The sequence below is a fragment of the Falco cherrug genome, chromosome 2, assembly GCF_023634085.1.
Source record: "Falco cherrug isolate bFalChe1 chromosome 2, bFalChe1.pri, whole genome shotgun sequence".
Classification (NCBI taxonomy): Eukaryota; Metazoa; Chordata; class Aves; order Falconiformes; family Falconidae; genus Falco; species Falco cherrug.
In genome coordinates this window covers 35240161-35252876 of record NC_073698.1, presented here as the reverse complement: position 1 = coordinate 35252876, position 12716 = coordinate 35240161, and the positions used below count along the sequence as shown (strand labels likewise).

General features: G+C 43.5%; 1 pseudogene; it reads left to right on the top strand.

Annotated features, from left to right (window-relative positions):
• The first annotated feature begins 3850 nt into the window (after positions 1 to 3850).
• On the top strand, positions 3851 to 4992 carry LOC102057942 (uncharacterized; annotated as a pseudogene).
• The last annotated feature ends 7724 nt before the right edge of the window (positions 4993 to 12716 follow it).

The following is a 12716-nucleotide window of genomic DNA, read 5'->3' as shown; positions in this document are numbered from 1 at the left end:
GATGACTTCAAAAAGTTAACCTTTGGGTAGTAAAGGGTTCCTTTCTTATAATGCGTTAACAAAGTTGGATGAGCTCAAAAGTAGGTGAGACTTGGTGTCTTGAAACACACGACTGGCATTTTGCAATTTCTATAGTAATTATAAAACAGATTGGTGAAGATATATTGAGTGTTTCACTGTGGTATTTCCTATTTTTCTCCTTTTTCAGCAATAACCATATCTGGAGGATTCTCTCGCTCCCCTAGGCTGGCATGCCTTTTCCAGCCAAATTGTTTAAGAGGCTGTATCTTACAGCTTTTTTATCTGCGGCTTCTATTTTTGAGCAATCCAACTATTGTTGCCTAGCACCAGGTAACAGAATTTGAGTGTTCTTGAGCTTTTCAGGCTTTCCCCTAGCTTTCATTTCTTTTTCTGGCTTCTGGTTTTCAGGTCTGTCCTTTCCTGTTTGTCAGTCTTTAGTCTTCTGTCATGGTTTCACTGGCTACTTCTACCCAGACTTTGTACCCTTCTCCCTATACAGTTCAATTTTCTTTTCTAAATAGTTACTAGTCTCTTTCTGCTCCACATCAAACAACTTCCGAGCTAGCTACTTTAAAATGAGAAACTTTCTTATTCTGCTCTCATCTCCATACCTTACTGCAGGCCTCATATCCTTCTAATCGGGTACATCTATCCATGTCTTTCATCCTTTCAAACCCATACCTGTTCCTACAGGCATCAAGCCTTGCTCAGTGTCATAACAGATTGTCTTTCTCTGCCAGTCCATCCTCAGATGACAGGCTCAGTTTCCTTTTCTCTTCCCTGCCAAGAACTAATCTTTTTTTGCTTCCCCTTTGCCAGCCTTAGCTTCAGAGTTCCACTTATTATTGCCAATATTTTTATTGGTTGCCAAACACATATGAATTCCTGCAGAAACGTAGTAACTCTTCCCTTCTCTCTCTCTTTCTATCTGAAGGTCATCACTTTCTAATCTGCCCATTCTATTAGCAATAGCTTTTTTTCTTTTTGATCTCTTCCTTAAGATCTTTTAGCCTTTCGGTCCACATGGTTCAAATCACTTCCAGTAGGAGTACAGAAAATTATTTGTTTTTTCTAATCCATTTTCTCTTAGTTCCATAGAAGACGTTATTTATGACATATTCTACCATATGTCTCTTCCATGCTAGCCACTTGCTTATCTGTTGTGTTTTCTAGATGAAATGCACATCTTAAGAATCAAATTACTGAAAAGCTGCCAGTCTCAGTTCAAGTAAGTTAATAGTGATGACAGCAATGAAGATAGTTACCTCTTACCTTTCATGTGAAGGAGAGCCAAACTGTGTTGAAACTCTGTGTGTCCTATCACATCTAGCTGCATAAGCATTTGATTATATTTTAATCAACTGAGCATATAAGGTGCTTCCTTAACTCTGTGAAGTCACAAGAAAACCACTAAATCAAGCCTCACTGGGCTTTGGATCTTGTCCATAATGGAAAACATTTCCTAGGTACACATTTGTATTCTGGTGCAGACTGTGATACAGACTTCTGTTGCCGTTACTTTTGTTAGCTGCCAAACACACGTACATTGTCTCAGTTAAGTTCACCTACGTGTCCATATCTGTTCTTTTTCTTTCTGTTCACAATCATCAGTTCACAACTGGGAAAAAGCTGTACCAAATGTTGAACCCAGATTTTAGGAGTAGTAGGATAACAAATAAGCGTTCTCAAAAGAGAGATTTTCCTGTCAAAATGTAAAAGAAAAAAATCTTTGTTAAGCAAACCCACACCAAAAGTATTATTTCATTCAGTCAGGAAATATAGAGTCATCTAATCAATAACTTCCAAGAAATGCAATTTTAAGTATCATGGAAATAAATTGAGAAAAAGCTACCAGAGTAATCTGCGAATAGAGTAACAGAAGTAAAAAGATTGGATTCATCTGATGAAAAATAGGTATCTGTGATATTGATATTTTTCAGTCCTTCTTCTAGCCCAATCAAATTTTTCTGTATTTTTCCCCTCATCACAATATAGCTATTCTGAAAAGTTTGGCTAGTATATTTTTCCTTCCCTCCTTGTGCCTCTTTTTCTCTGTATCTCCATAGCGCTATCTGGAGCATTTGTTACCATAGCTTCAGAATTCAGTGTGCCATACTTCTACCCTACTAATACCATTCTGAGCATGTTTCTGGCATGCTGTTATCGCTGCCTGTTAGGTTTTGGATATTTTTTTTTAATTATTATCAACGGACATCTCAAAGCTAAATATACATCAGCAATAGTGCTGATGAATTACTAGAATCTTCTTTCATCCTCACCCTGTTTTCAGTTCTACATCTGCTGCCAGCAGTTCTCCTAACTCACAGCTTCCCCTTGTCCTCTGTTACCTGCTTGTGTAAGTGCTTCCAGCGGGGAGCTAGCAAGCAGCTCTATTCCAGCTACACCTGGCTGGAATATATTGAGAGCATTTTATTTCAGACCAGTCACGATCTTTGCTAAGATGCAAGTTTTTGTAATATATAGAAAATTATCTATTTAAAATATATAAAGCCCAAATTATAGTACGTAAAATTAACAACTGGGGAGAAGACGAAATTGGTAGAGGGCTATAAGTATTTGTTCCACTGAAAACGGAATAGACGATCGTGGACATCCTATTACTAAAGATTTTTAACTTTCCAAACACTTGTACTAAATCATTTTGGGAAGAGTAGGCATACAGCTTCCTGCCTCTGTCCTTTGTGAAGGTGACCACTGTGGGAGCCGCGAGCCGGCCGCCCCACCCCCACCCCCCCCACCCCCTCCGCCCCCCTCCGCCCTCAGTGCCCGGCCCGGGCCGATGCCGCCCAACTCGGCGGCCGCGGAGCCAACCGCCACCCGGAGCCCGCCGCCGGCCGGTGCCCGGGAGCGGCCCCGCTGTCCCGGGGGACACGTCCCGCCACCGCCGGCCGCCTCCACCGCCCGGGCACGGCCGCCGCGTGCGACCCCCGGCACCGCGTGCCCAGGCGGGGCGCGTGCGCGCGATACGAGCCGTCCTCCGGGAAGCGGCTCCCGCGCGCCCCGTCAGAGACCGCGCGGTCGCCCGGCGAGGGGCGCGACGCGGAGCCCCCGGCACCGGCGGGCGGGGAGCTGCGGGCCCGCGGGGCGCCGCTGGGCCCGGGGTGGCGGCTGGCGCTCGCCCCCGCGCCCCGGCCGCCGGCTGGGCTCCCCCCGCGCTGGGCTCCCGCCGCGCTGCCCGCCCCGCCCCCTCCTACCGCTGTTCCCTTGCGGACGCTCAGCTCCCAGAAACTTCCCCGATCGGCGCCGTCGGACCGCGTGTGCGTCTCCCCCCGCTCCGGGTGTCACACCGACCCCCGGCGGGGCCGTCCCGGGCCGGGACAGACATCGGCGGCTCGGCCCTGCGGGGGTTGGCGCCAACGGCCGAGCAGCCGCCCCGCGGGGCGCGCGGGCCTTTTCCCGCTCTGGCGGACGCGCGCGCCCCTCGGGGCCGGGTGCGGTGGCGCCGCCGCTCTGAGGCGACCGCCCCGCCGCGGTGCGAGGGACGGAGCGGCCGCCCCGGGGCAGCGGGTGCGGTGCGGCCTCTCGGAGCGGCACCGGGCCCCGCCGTGCCGGGCGCGGGCGGTCCGCGGGGAACCGGCTGCGACGGGCGCAGCGTGCCCGGCCGAGCCGGGGCGGGACAGGCGGGTGCGGGGCTGCGGCCTCGGCCAGGACAGGCAGCGCCGCGTGCGCTGCGGTGGCAGCCAGGGGACAGCAGTGCGCGGCAAGGTGCCAGGTCGTAGAATCCTCACAGGATCTGGTCCTTGCAAGGGCAAGTAGAGAACTGAAAGGGACAACTAGAAGTGGAAAGAACCCGGGCAAATTATTTACAATGTGCTTTGAAAGAGCAACTCCTGACAGGCAAGGACAGTTCTTTGCTCCCTGAAAAATATACTGAATGTCCCAGTAATGAATCAGAGGGAACAAAATCAACATCGATCAACAAACTGGATGCCCCTACCTGTTCTCTTGCCACCCTTGGTGAAGACACTCTAAATATGAAGATGATGAGGATGAATTTCCTCAAGTTACTAGTAAAGAAGTTCCATATTCTGCTACTGAACTGGCTAAATTGGAAAGAGAGCTTGGCTGTTCTCCTGAGGAGTCAGAGACAGAACGTGTTTGGAGAGTGTCTGTTTGGAGACTGGTGTTGTCTGGGGAATCAGATACTGTTAAGCAGAAAGGAAGCCGAGGGCTGGGGGTGGTGGTGGAGTGTTCCCAACCACTGGCAGCTACCGTGCACCCTGGTCCCTGACCCAGAGAGCAGCCTGTTGGGCTGCGGGTCTTTAACCCTTTGGAAAGGGGGATCCCCTTGCTATTGTGGGGACAGTCAACCAACTAGTAGAAAACGTACAGAAGGCAGCATGTCTGCACATGATGTATGACCAGGAGCTTAGACCTAAACAGGAATCTCCAACGGTGATAGCAGTCAACCCAGAACGAATGACTCCTGCCATAAGGGGCCTCCCCAACCCCTTAAAAGCGACTGGTATTCAGTTACAGGGGAAAATAAAGGTGATGTCCCAGGGAAAAAGAGCTATTGCTGCATTAGAAGGGATAGCGACCTCTAATCACAAACCCCAGGAAAACAAAATGTGGATCTGGGGAGAAGCCACTCAAGAATTAATAAAGTATGGACAAGAATATGGCCCTGTCACCGGGTCAACCACCAAAACTGACCCAAAAAGTTCAAGGCGCACAGAGTTGAAACCTTCCCCACACCCAGCTAACAATAAAAGAATGTCTCCCGTAGCATCACCAAGTGGGAGAGAGAGAGGGCACAGGTGTAAGGGTCTGTGGACCATGGGGTAGCAGAAAGGTATTCCCTGAGATCTTATGAACAGGTTGCCAACTGGCAAACTGAAAAAGCTGGTGTCAGGATGGCCTGAAAGTCCACCAGTTAAGAATGAGCGCCCAGCTCCTAGTGCCCTCTTACCAAAGCCAACTGCATCCCCTAGACCGATGGGAAACTAACGCCTTTGCCCCTTGTAATGAGTGGGGGAGTGAAGGATGGGTACATATTGGGCAGCTCACTGGAAATCACCGAGATTCTATATAACTTGTTCTGTGGAAGCTAAGTTGGTACCAATAACGTTCCTGGCAGATACTGAAGCTCAGATTTCAGCCATTAAAACTGAAGATGTGGCACAAAGCGGTGTGACTTTGTCTAAGCAGCACGTTTGTTGCAGATGCTTTTGGTATTGTTCAAGCGCAAACATTGGCTACTGTTGGTTTGTGATTACCTGGGGAGGAGACAGACACTCTGGTAACAATGTTTGTGGGGCCATTCCTGCTTAACCTTTTAGGACTCGATGTTCTGAACGGTAAGGTGTGGACTGGTGAAAAGGGGAGGAATTGGACATTTGGCACCTTGTCAATAGGTATACAGCTGTTACACACTGCACCTTTGCTCCTTCCCTTCCGATTCATGAAAGTCAAACCCTATCCATTACCCTTAGGGGCACAGGAAGGTTTAACCCCAGTGTTGGAGGAGTTAAAGGAACAGAGAACTGTAGTGCTGGCCCACTCTCCTTTTAACTCCCCCGTATGGCCTGTTCATAAGCCAAACTGAAAATGGAGACTAACTTTAGACTATTGAAGGCTTAATGCTAACTCAAGCCCGTTAACAGCTGCGGTGCCAAACATTGTTGAGCTTATAGCATCTACCCAGGAACAAGCTGATCCCATTATGGCAACTGTGGATGTCAAAGATCTGGGTTTTATGGTCCCCTTGCAACCCAAGGACCAAGAATGCTTTGCATTTACTTGGGAAGGACTCACTCGACCTATTTAGTTCTGCTCTCACAGTTTTAAGGATGCCAAGAAACAGTACTGGAGATGTAGTTACAGCTCTGCTAAAGGTGTTACAGTTGGACTGTTGGGAAACAAGGACACTTTATATTACAGTGCCCTAAGTAATGACAAAAAAAGGACTGGTCCTTTCCCTAAAGGAACCTGAGCCCTACAAGACCACTATTGGGTTTGTGAGCAGTATGTGTACAAAAAATATTGCCCCCTAATTGGTCAAGAATATGTTTTATAGGGTATATTTTGCCCTTGTTTTTTACCTAAAATTCAAGGAAATGCATTAGCAATCAGAGTATACGATGAGCTAACAAGAGAAAAATGATTGGTTGATACCTCCCCCACTGGTGGGAGAGCTCAGAACTGGGGAAAGGATGTGTGGCCACCACATAACAAATTATACAGCATTATGGACCATCCACTTGGAACCCTAATGAACTGGTTAGTGGTGCTCAATAACCTTTCTATAATTCGGTTACAAGCCATCCTAGAAATTGTCACCAATGAGACTACCTGTGCCCTTGATCTATTGACAGATCAGGCCACACAGATGCAAACAGCAACATTCCAACACCAAATGGTTCTCAGTTACTTGCTAGCTGAAGAAGGGGGTGTCTGTGGTAAACTAACTGATTCTAGTTGTTGTTTAAATGTTTAAACATTGACAATAATGGCCAAGGTGTTGAACATACCACTTCCAAAACACAAAAAGTGGCCCATGTCCCTGTCCAGATCTGGGAGAGTTGGGAATATGATGCCTTCTCTTGGCTTCCAGGTACCCCATGGGTCAAACGCATCCTTTTCTATATGTTATATGGTGTTGCATTGTCTATTTTATTTTTTTAAACATGTAATTAATGTTTTATATAGTTGATACAATGCACTGTCTCAAGTATGCAATTCATAGCCACATCACCTCATGATGATGTCAGACATATCCATGCAGTATTTCAGTCTAAACCTCAGTTGTAAACATTGTATAAACTGTGCTCTTTCCCACACTACTATTTTCTCTATGTTTCCACCACCATGGACAAAGAAGCAACAATCTTTGAGACACAGGGTGGTGTGGGAGACCATATTGTGAGCTGACTGTCTCAAAGTTCGTTCACATCCCCATCATATTGATGCAAGGCTACCAGGCATTTTAACCGAACTCATCAGTTGCGGACCAGACAAGGAACAAACAGCTGCCCGAAACCAGACATCAGCTGGGGTCAAGGTATGGCCCCACTGTTTTCAGGGGCATGTCCAGATATGAACAACCACCTCAGCCCTCTGAGGCATGTGCAGTCCATGACAAAAGACCATGCAGCTGTCACGTGTGCCCCTCAGAATGCTTGCACAGATGTGTGGTACGTGCCTTTGTCAGGGAAATGGTCTCCCAAATACCCTGTAAAAGACTGCACAATTGAACAGTGAGAGGCACAATCTGGAGACCGTCACCACTGATAGACAAGGAAACTACAGACCAACAGGATGCTGCTGCATCCATGGTGGTCACTATCTCCTGCAATTCTGTCCCGACTGTTTGCTAGGTTTCCTGATTGGCGGCATTTGACCTCATTTGCGTCTTCATCTCACTCCGGGTATAACATCAAATCTCCCTGGCTCAGGCTTTCCTGGACTGGAACAACCACTTAAGAAGTTTTATCTCTTACATATAAAAGTGGTTTGGGGTTTCTTCCCCCACTTTTTTTTTTTTTTTTTTTTTTTAAACTGGCCTTTAGAATTATCAATATTTATTATTTTCAGTGATTTTTTTTCTCACCCTTTATCTTTCCCTGTCTTTCCATTTTACCATTTTAAGTCAAAGAATATACAGCATAAATGACAATATTTTGTAAATAAATGACTGGGGAAACAGGTAATTGGGAAACCAAATATCTCATAGTGATGAGCTCTTACTTTCATATGACATCTGGATAAGCACCTGTGATCCTTGGATGCATAATCAAAGGAATACTGAATATAAGTAAAAAAACTGTTCTACAGCACTAGAAATGCTATTACTAGACTGTTATATGTGATTCTAGTGTCCACATTAAATACAATTAATAAAAAAAGTAGAAAGTGAAAATTAAGGTTTAGGAATATTTGAGACCAGGAAAAGATGTTTTCAATCAATTATTAGAGGAGTTAAATTAATTAAATTACCTAAAAAAGGCAGATTTGATCACTACTTGCAAAATGGTGACATGACTGTGGTATGTACTGACAACCTGTTGGGACACAAAAAGGTTCTGAGAGGCATGGAGCAAATGTTGATGTTATTATTCTCTCCATATTAGGAGATTTTACAGTATAATGTTTTGGATCATCTCAAAAGGAGCTTGCCACAACCTATTATACAGCACTGGTAAAAATACTGGTTAACTTATGATGGTACTGATATTGGCATGTGCTAGCAAGCAGAGGAAAACCCTTCAGGGATTTGGGTTGTTATGAGTAGTTACATCAAAGAAGATTTCTTATAGTAAAGGCATGATGTAGAAGACAAGAAGTATAACATGATCTAGTGACTGAAAGCGGGAGCCACTACGTAACCAATAAAAAGGCAAATAGCTACTTAAATGATTTACGTTGGGATTTGGTGAACCATTGAGTTGCTCAATGGCTTGATGCCTTGGATTCAGTGCTGTTTTAAAGGGTGTTCTCTAGATCAGCCATGACATTTTGATTTAATACAAGCATCATCAATGAAATTTTATGGCCAGGATACATGTTAGTTACACATAGATGAGCGTAAGGGCCTCTTTGGTTGTCTGAGTCTATGAAAAGGAAGAAGAAAACGTGATACAGTCAGCAGAACCACAGAAAAATTATTTTTCATAGAAAGAATATTTAGTCCTGAAAATTCACTGACGCTTTACTACTAGTAGTAAGGCGGCCTCAGAGAGTGATCTATTTTACTCTTCATCCAATCTTAAGAACCAATGCACTGAGTAATAGGATAACAGAAGTCCCCCTGGCCATGCCAAAGGCAGTATTAACAGAGTTGCTGGAAACCATTCCATTCCTGCAGCCTGCTAATATTTCTGCCAGATTCAAGAGGCCTCTCATTGACTGAGGTTCTGCAGCTCCAAGGCACTGTTGAAATCATTTGCTCAGACTCCCTTCTGGCCAGTTCTTGAGCAGTAGTGATCAATCACAATTGAGTTCCTGGTGTACCATGTCACAGCAAACTGATTAAACTCTCCCTGAAGAAATCACAGCTGTTATTTGGCCTAATGATATCATCCAGGACTTTAAATTACAAAGGAGATTATATTTGTCTTCCAGAGAAAACATTTTAATTTGAAAGCTCAGTAAAAAAAATTGTTCAAAATGTGTAGTGATCTTTGTAGATAGTTAAGAATAGTACATTGGCTTTCAGGACTGTAGCGTAAGAAAAATCTCTTCAGTGTTATGATACTGACTTGTAAATTGTTTCTGTGCTTTTTAAGGTTCTAACTGCTTTGGAACAAATAATCCTTGTTTTGCAGGTAGGAAGCACAAAGATAGCATCAGCTTCATTAGAGAATCCAGAGCTACTCACTGAAGGCTGCAACAGCCCACTGCCATGATGACTCAAGTTGATAACAGACATCCTAGCCTGGAGAAATCCCACTGATTACTAAGGGAGAGACTCTTAAGTAAGTTATTACCATTGTATAAACGGTCTTCTAAACATTCAGACTTTACTTCATCTGTAAATTCAAAATACTTTATCACAGGAAGCAATGACTGAATTTAAGCCCAGAAATGTTTTACACAGAAGCACAGGAAATCACAGCTGACACATATGCATAGAGGTTACAAGCAATATCACTACTTCCCATGTCTCATAAAATTAACCATGTTGATTTATACTGAGCTCAGATTTCATAGTACTGTTCTGTTGCTCAAAATAAAATTGAATGGGTCAAGCAAGGAAAATGCCTGTGATTTCCAACCACAAAAGAAGTCAATATTACTAGCTATCTTTAGGGGTTTTTTTTTAAAAAAAAAACCAACCAAAAACAAAAACAAAAAAACAAAACAAACACAAAACAAAAACAAAACCACAAAGAAACCAAAACAAATCAAAACAAAACCGGAAGACCTTTGGCACTGTAAAGAAAATAACTATTTAGCTGATTCAATAGTCAGGGAATTATACTGAGATGAGCTCAGTTTACGGGAACAGGTCTGACTGACCTGTGCTCAGATCTTGGAAGAAGAGGGAGAACAAGCCTCCAGCAATGTCTAATAAATGTGTGTAATTTAGAGCATAATTTAACACATAATTTGAAGCAGCTTTTCCCCACATGCACAAGATGCTCTCATTTTGCTGGGGGCAAAGAAGCAATGTCAAGGAGTATGCTGGTGCCGTCTTTACATTGTACATCATTACTTGCCCAGGAATGTACACCTTGGCTCCCTTTCCCAGAGACCTTGCCTTACCATTTTTATTTTCTAAGCAGTATAACAAGCACAGAGGTGAGCGGGACAAGAGCTAAGCAAAACTCTGAGGCACGTTAGGAAAATTCTGACAGGAATCTGCCTGCTATCTCAGCAAAGCTGTGGTTTCCTCAAGCATCCACCTATCACACCCCCGATTACATAGAACCAGGTCAGACAGAAAGATTTGATAGATCAGGCTTGTAAATTTGATATTCAGACTGATTGAAACTATGCAAAAAATGAATTCAACAAGCCATGTAGCTACCCACAGGAGGAGAACATTTTCAGTTGAATTTTTGTGGAGCTATTGAAACTGAAGTGTTTTTTAAAAAGACGCAAAAGTGGTTCATCTCCAGCCTGATTTCTTCAGAGGCCATGATTTTGGTTTCTTGGCAGCTCAGGTCCCAAGCATGCCTAAATATAGGTGAGAATAATAATACCTTAAGAGTCCAAGCTCTCCTTTTCTCCTTGCACGCCTGTCACTGCCGCTACCCACAGCATTCAGGGGTGCAGACCAGTGGCTGCTCATTCAGACTCCAGGACTTTCAGATGTGAATGCAATATGAAACATAGAAATGGTGTGTTCTCTCTGCACATGCTGAGGTCCAAACTAATTATATTTCAATTGTTCACACTCAGAGCTTTGAACCAAACTGCTATTCCTTGTTCTATATGGCCGCGCCTTCCTCTTTGGCTATATTTGCTGATGCCTGCTGTGACCCATTTTGGGTTCAGTGACCACCCAGAAAAGGCCGAGGGGTACCCTTGCATTGTTAAGTAAAAACAGGCCAGGGGGTGAACCTGAGCCATAGAACCTTACTCATCCACACCACTGAATTGTCAGATTGCTCATTGCTTTGAATGTCTCTCCAAGACACATCCTGAAAATTAGGGTGGACTTTATAAATACTTTCCTTAAAATGAGGCCAGTCTAGTGTTTCCTCATGAAAGAAAAAGATGCAGAATCATCTTGTTCCCTGTTTTCATTTCAAATATTTTTCAGTTCTTCTCTTCCTGTACAGAATTATTAATTATTTTAAGTTGCTGGTTTATGTTTCAATAATGCATTAATATTAATATATGAAAAAACTAAAAAATTATACAAGGCATCAAGTTTATTTTTTTGTCAGAGGTCTTCTCTCTCATTCTTTATTTTGGGGATAAGAATATAAGAAGCAGACAATCCTTTAATTCCCTTATGGCTCTGAGGATTGTTTTATAGTGTAATGCTTTGAGGGGTGTGGCAGAGAAAACCAGAAAAACCATGAAACTCTGTGACTGCATTTACAGTAATCAGAATATCCTAAGATGCCTTTTTTCACAGGTTGTTTAGGGAATGCTGTGTGGAGATGTGGGTGTACATTTCTGAGGTTTTTTTGTAACCTCAGCTCCTGGAATCAAGTTATTATAGAAGATGCTAAATTTTAATTTCTCATTAAGCAACTTTGCAGCCTTCATAGTTGAGGGAAAGCTCTAAAGACATGAATTACCAGTTCCAATCAGTCAAAAAGCCATCCTAAAAGTTGTGATTTCCTCAGGTTGGAGTCAAAATCTCTGAATGTTTCTGTTGGAATATGGTACAATAAAATGACACTAACTTGGCCAAGCTGCCATATGAGAGTATTACACTATAAAAGACTACAGATTGAGTCCCAGCCCCTGTGTGCTATAGTCAAGAGAAAGGAGCTATGCTGACTGTGGAGTATATGCACATATTCCCAACTCAAACACGACATACTGTTCACACTGATTTACAACTCAGAGCTCAGTAAGCAGAAGGGAAGAATAGCATAATATGAGCAAGATGCACTTGCAGTCTAAAAGTGACTGACATATTTATTACCTAGAGCACTTTATCTCTGAAAGTTGTTCTCCTAAGGCATACTGAAGATAAACACTTCTCTCTTTTTTTTCTTTTTTTTCTTTCTTTTTTTTTTTTTTAATATAACATATTTACAAGAAACACAAGGTTCTGTGTAATAAAAAAGCATGGAAACAGTTTTAATTTTCAGATGAACACCTGGGCTGGTCAGACTCTTTCACGTCACCACCAGTGGGCTACACATCAGTGTTCTACACAAAAATCATCTTTACCTCACCCTCCTCCACTTTTCATACTACTCTGCACTGCTGACCTCCCTCAGTTTTTAGATATAATCTCCTATTAAAAAGCAAACAAAATTCCCTAAGAACTGCAATAAGCCCTCACCAGTTTACACTAACCACACACAGACACAGACTTGCATAAATTAAAGTGACTGTACTTGTTATCTTGTTCATTCCACTCAGCTTTGAAATGCAAACACCTCTAGTGTGGACTGTGGCACCTGTTCAACACCAATGCATCAACAGGAGTGCTACTCTTGTTACATACTGCTATATCTTTCCCCTCCTGAAGCGGAATATAATTGCCAAGCAGACAATAAAAAAAAAAAGATCCATAGAGTAAAGCAGACACTCTAGTAGGT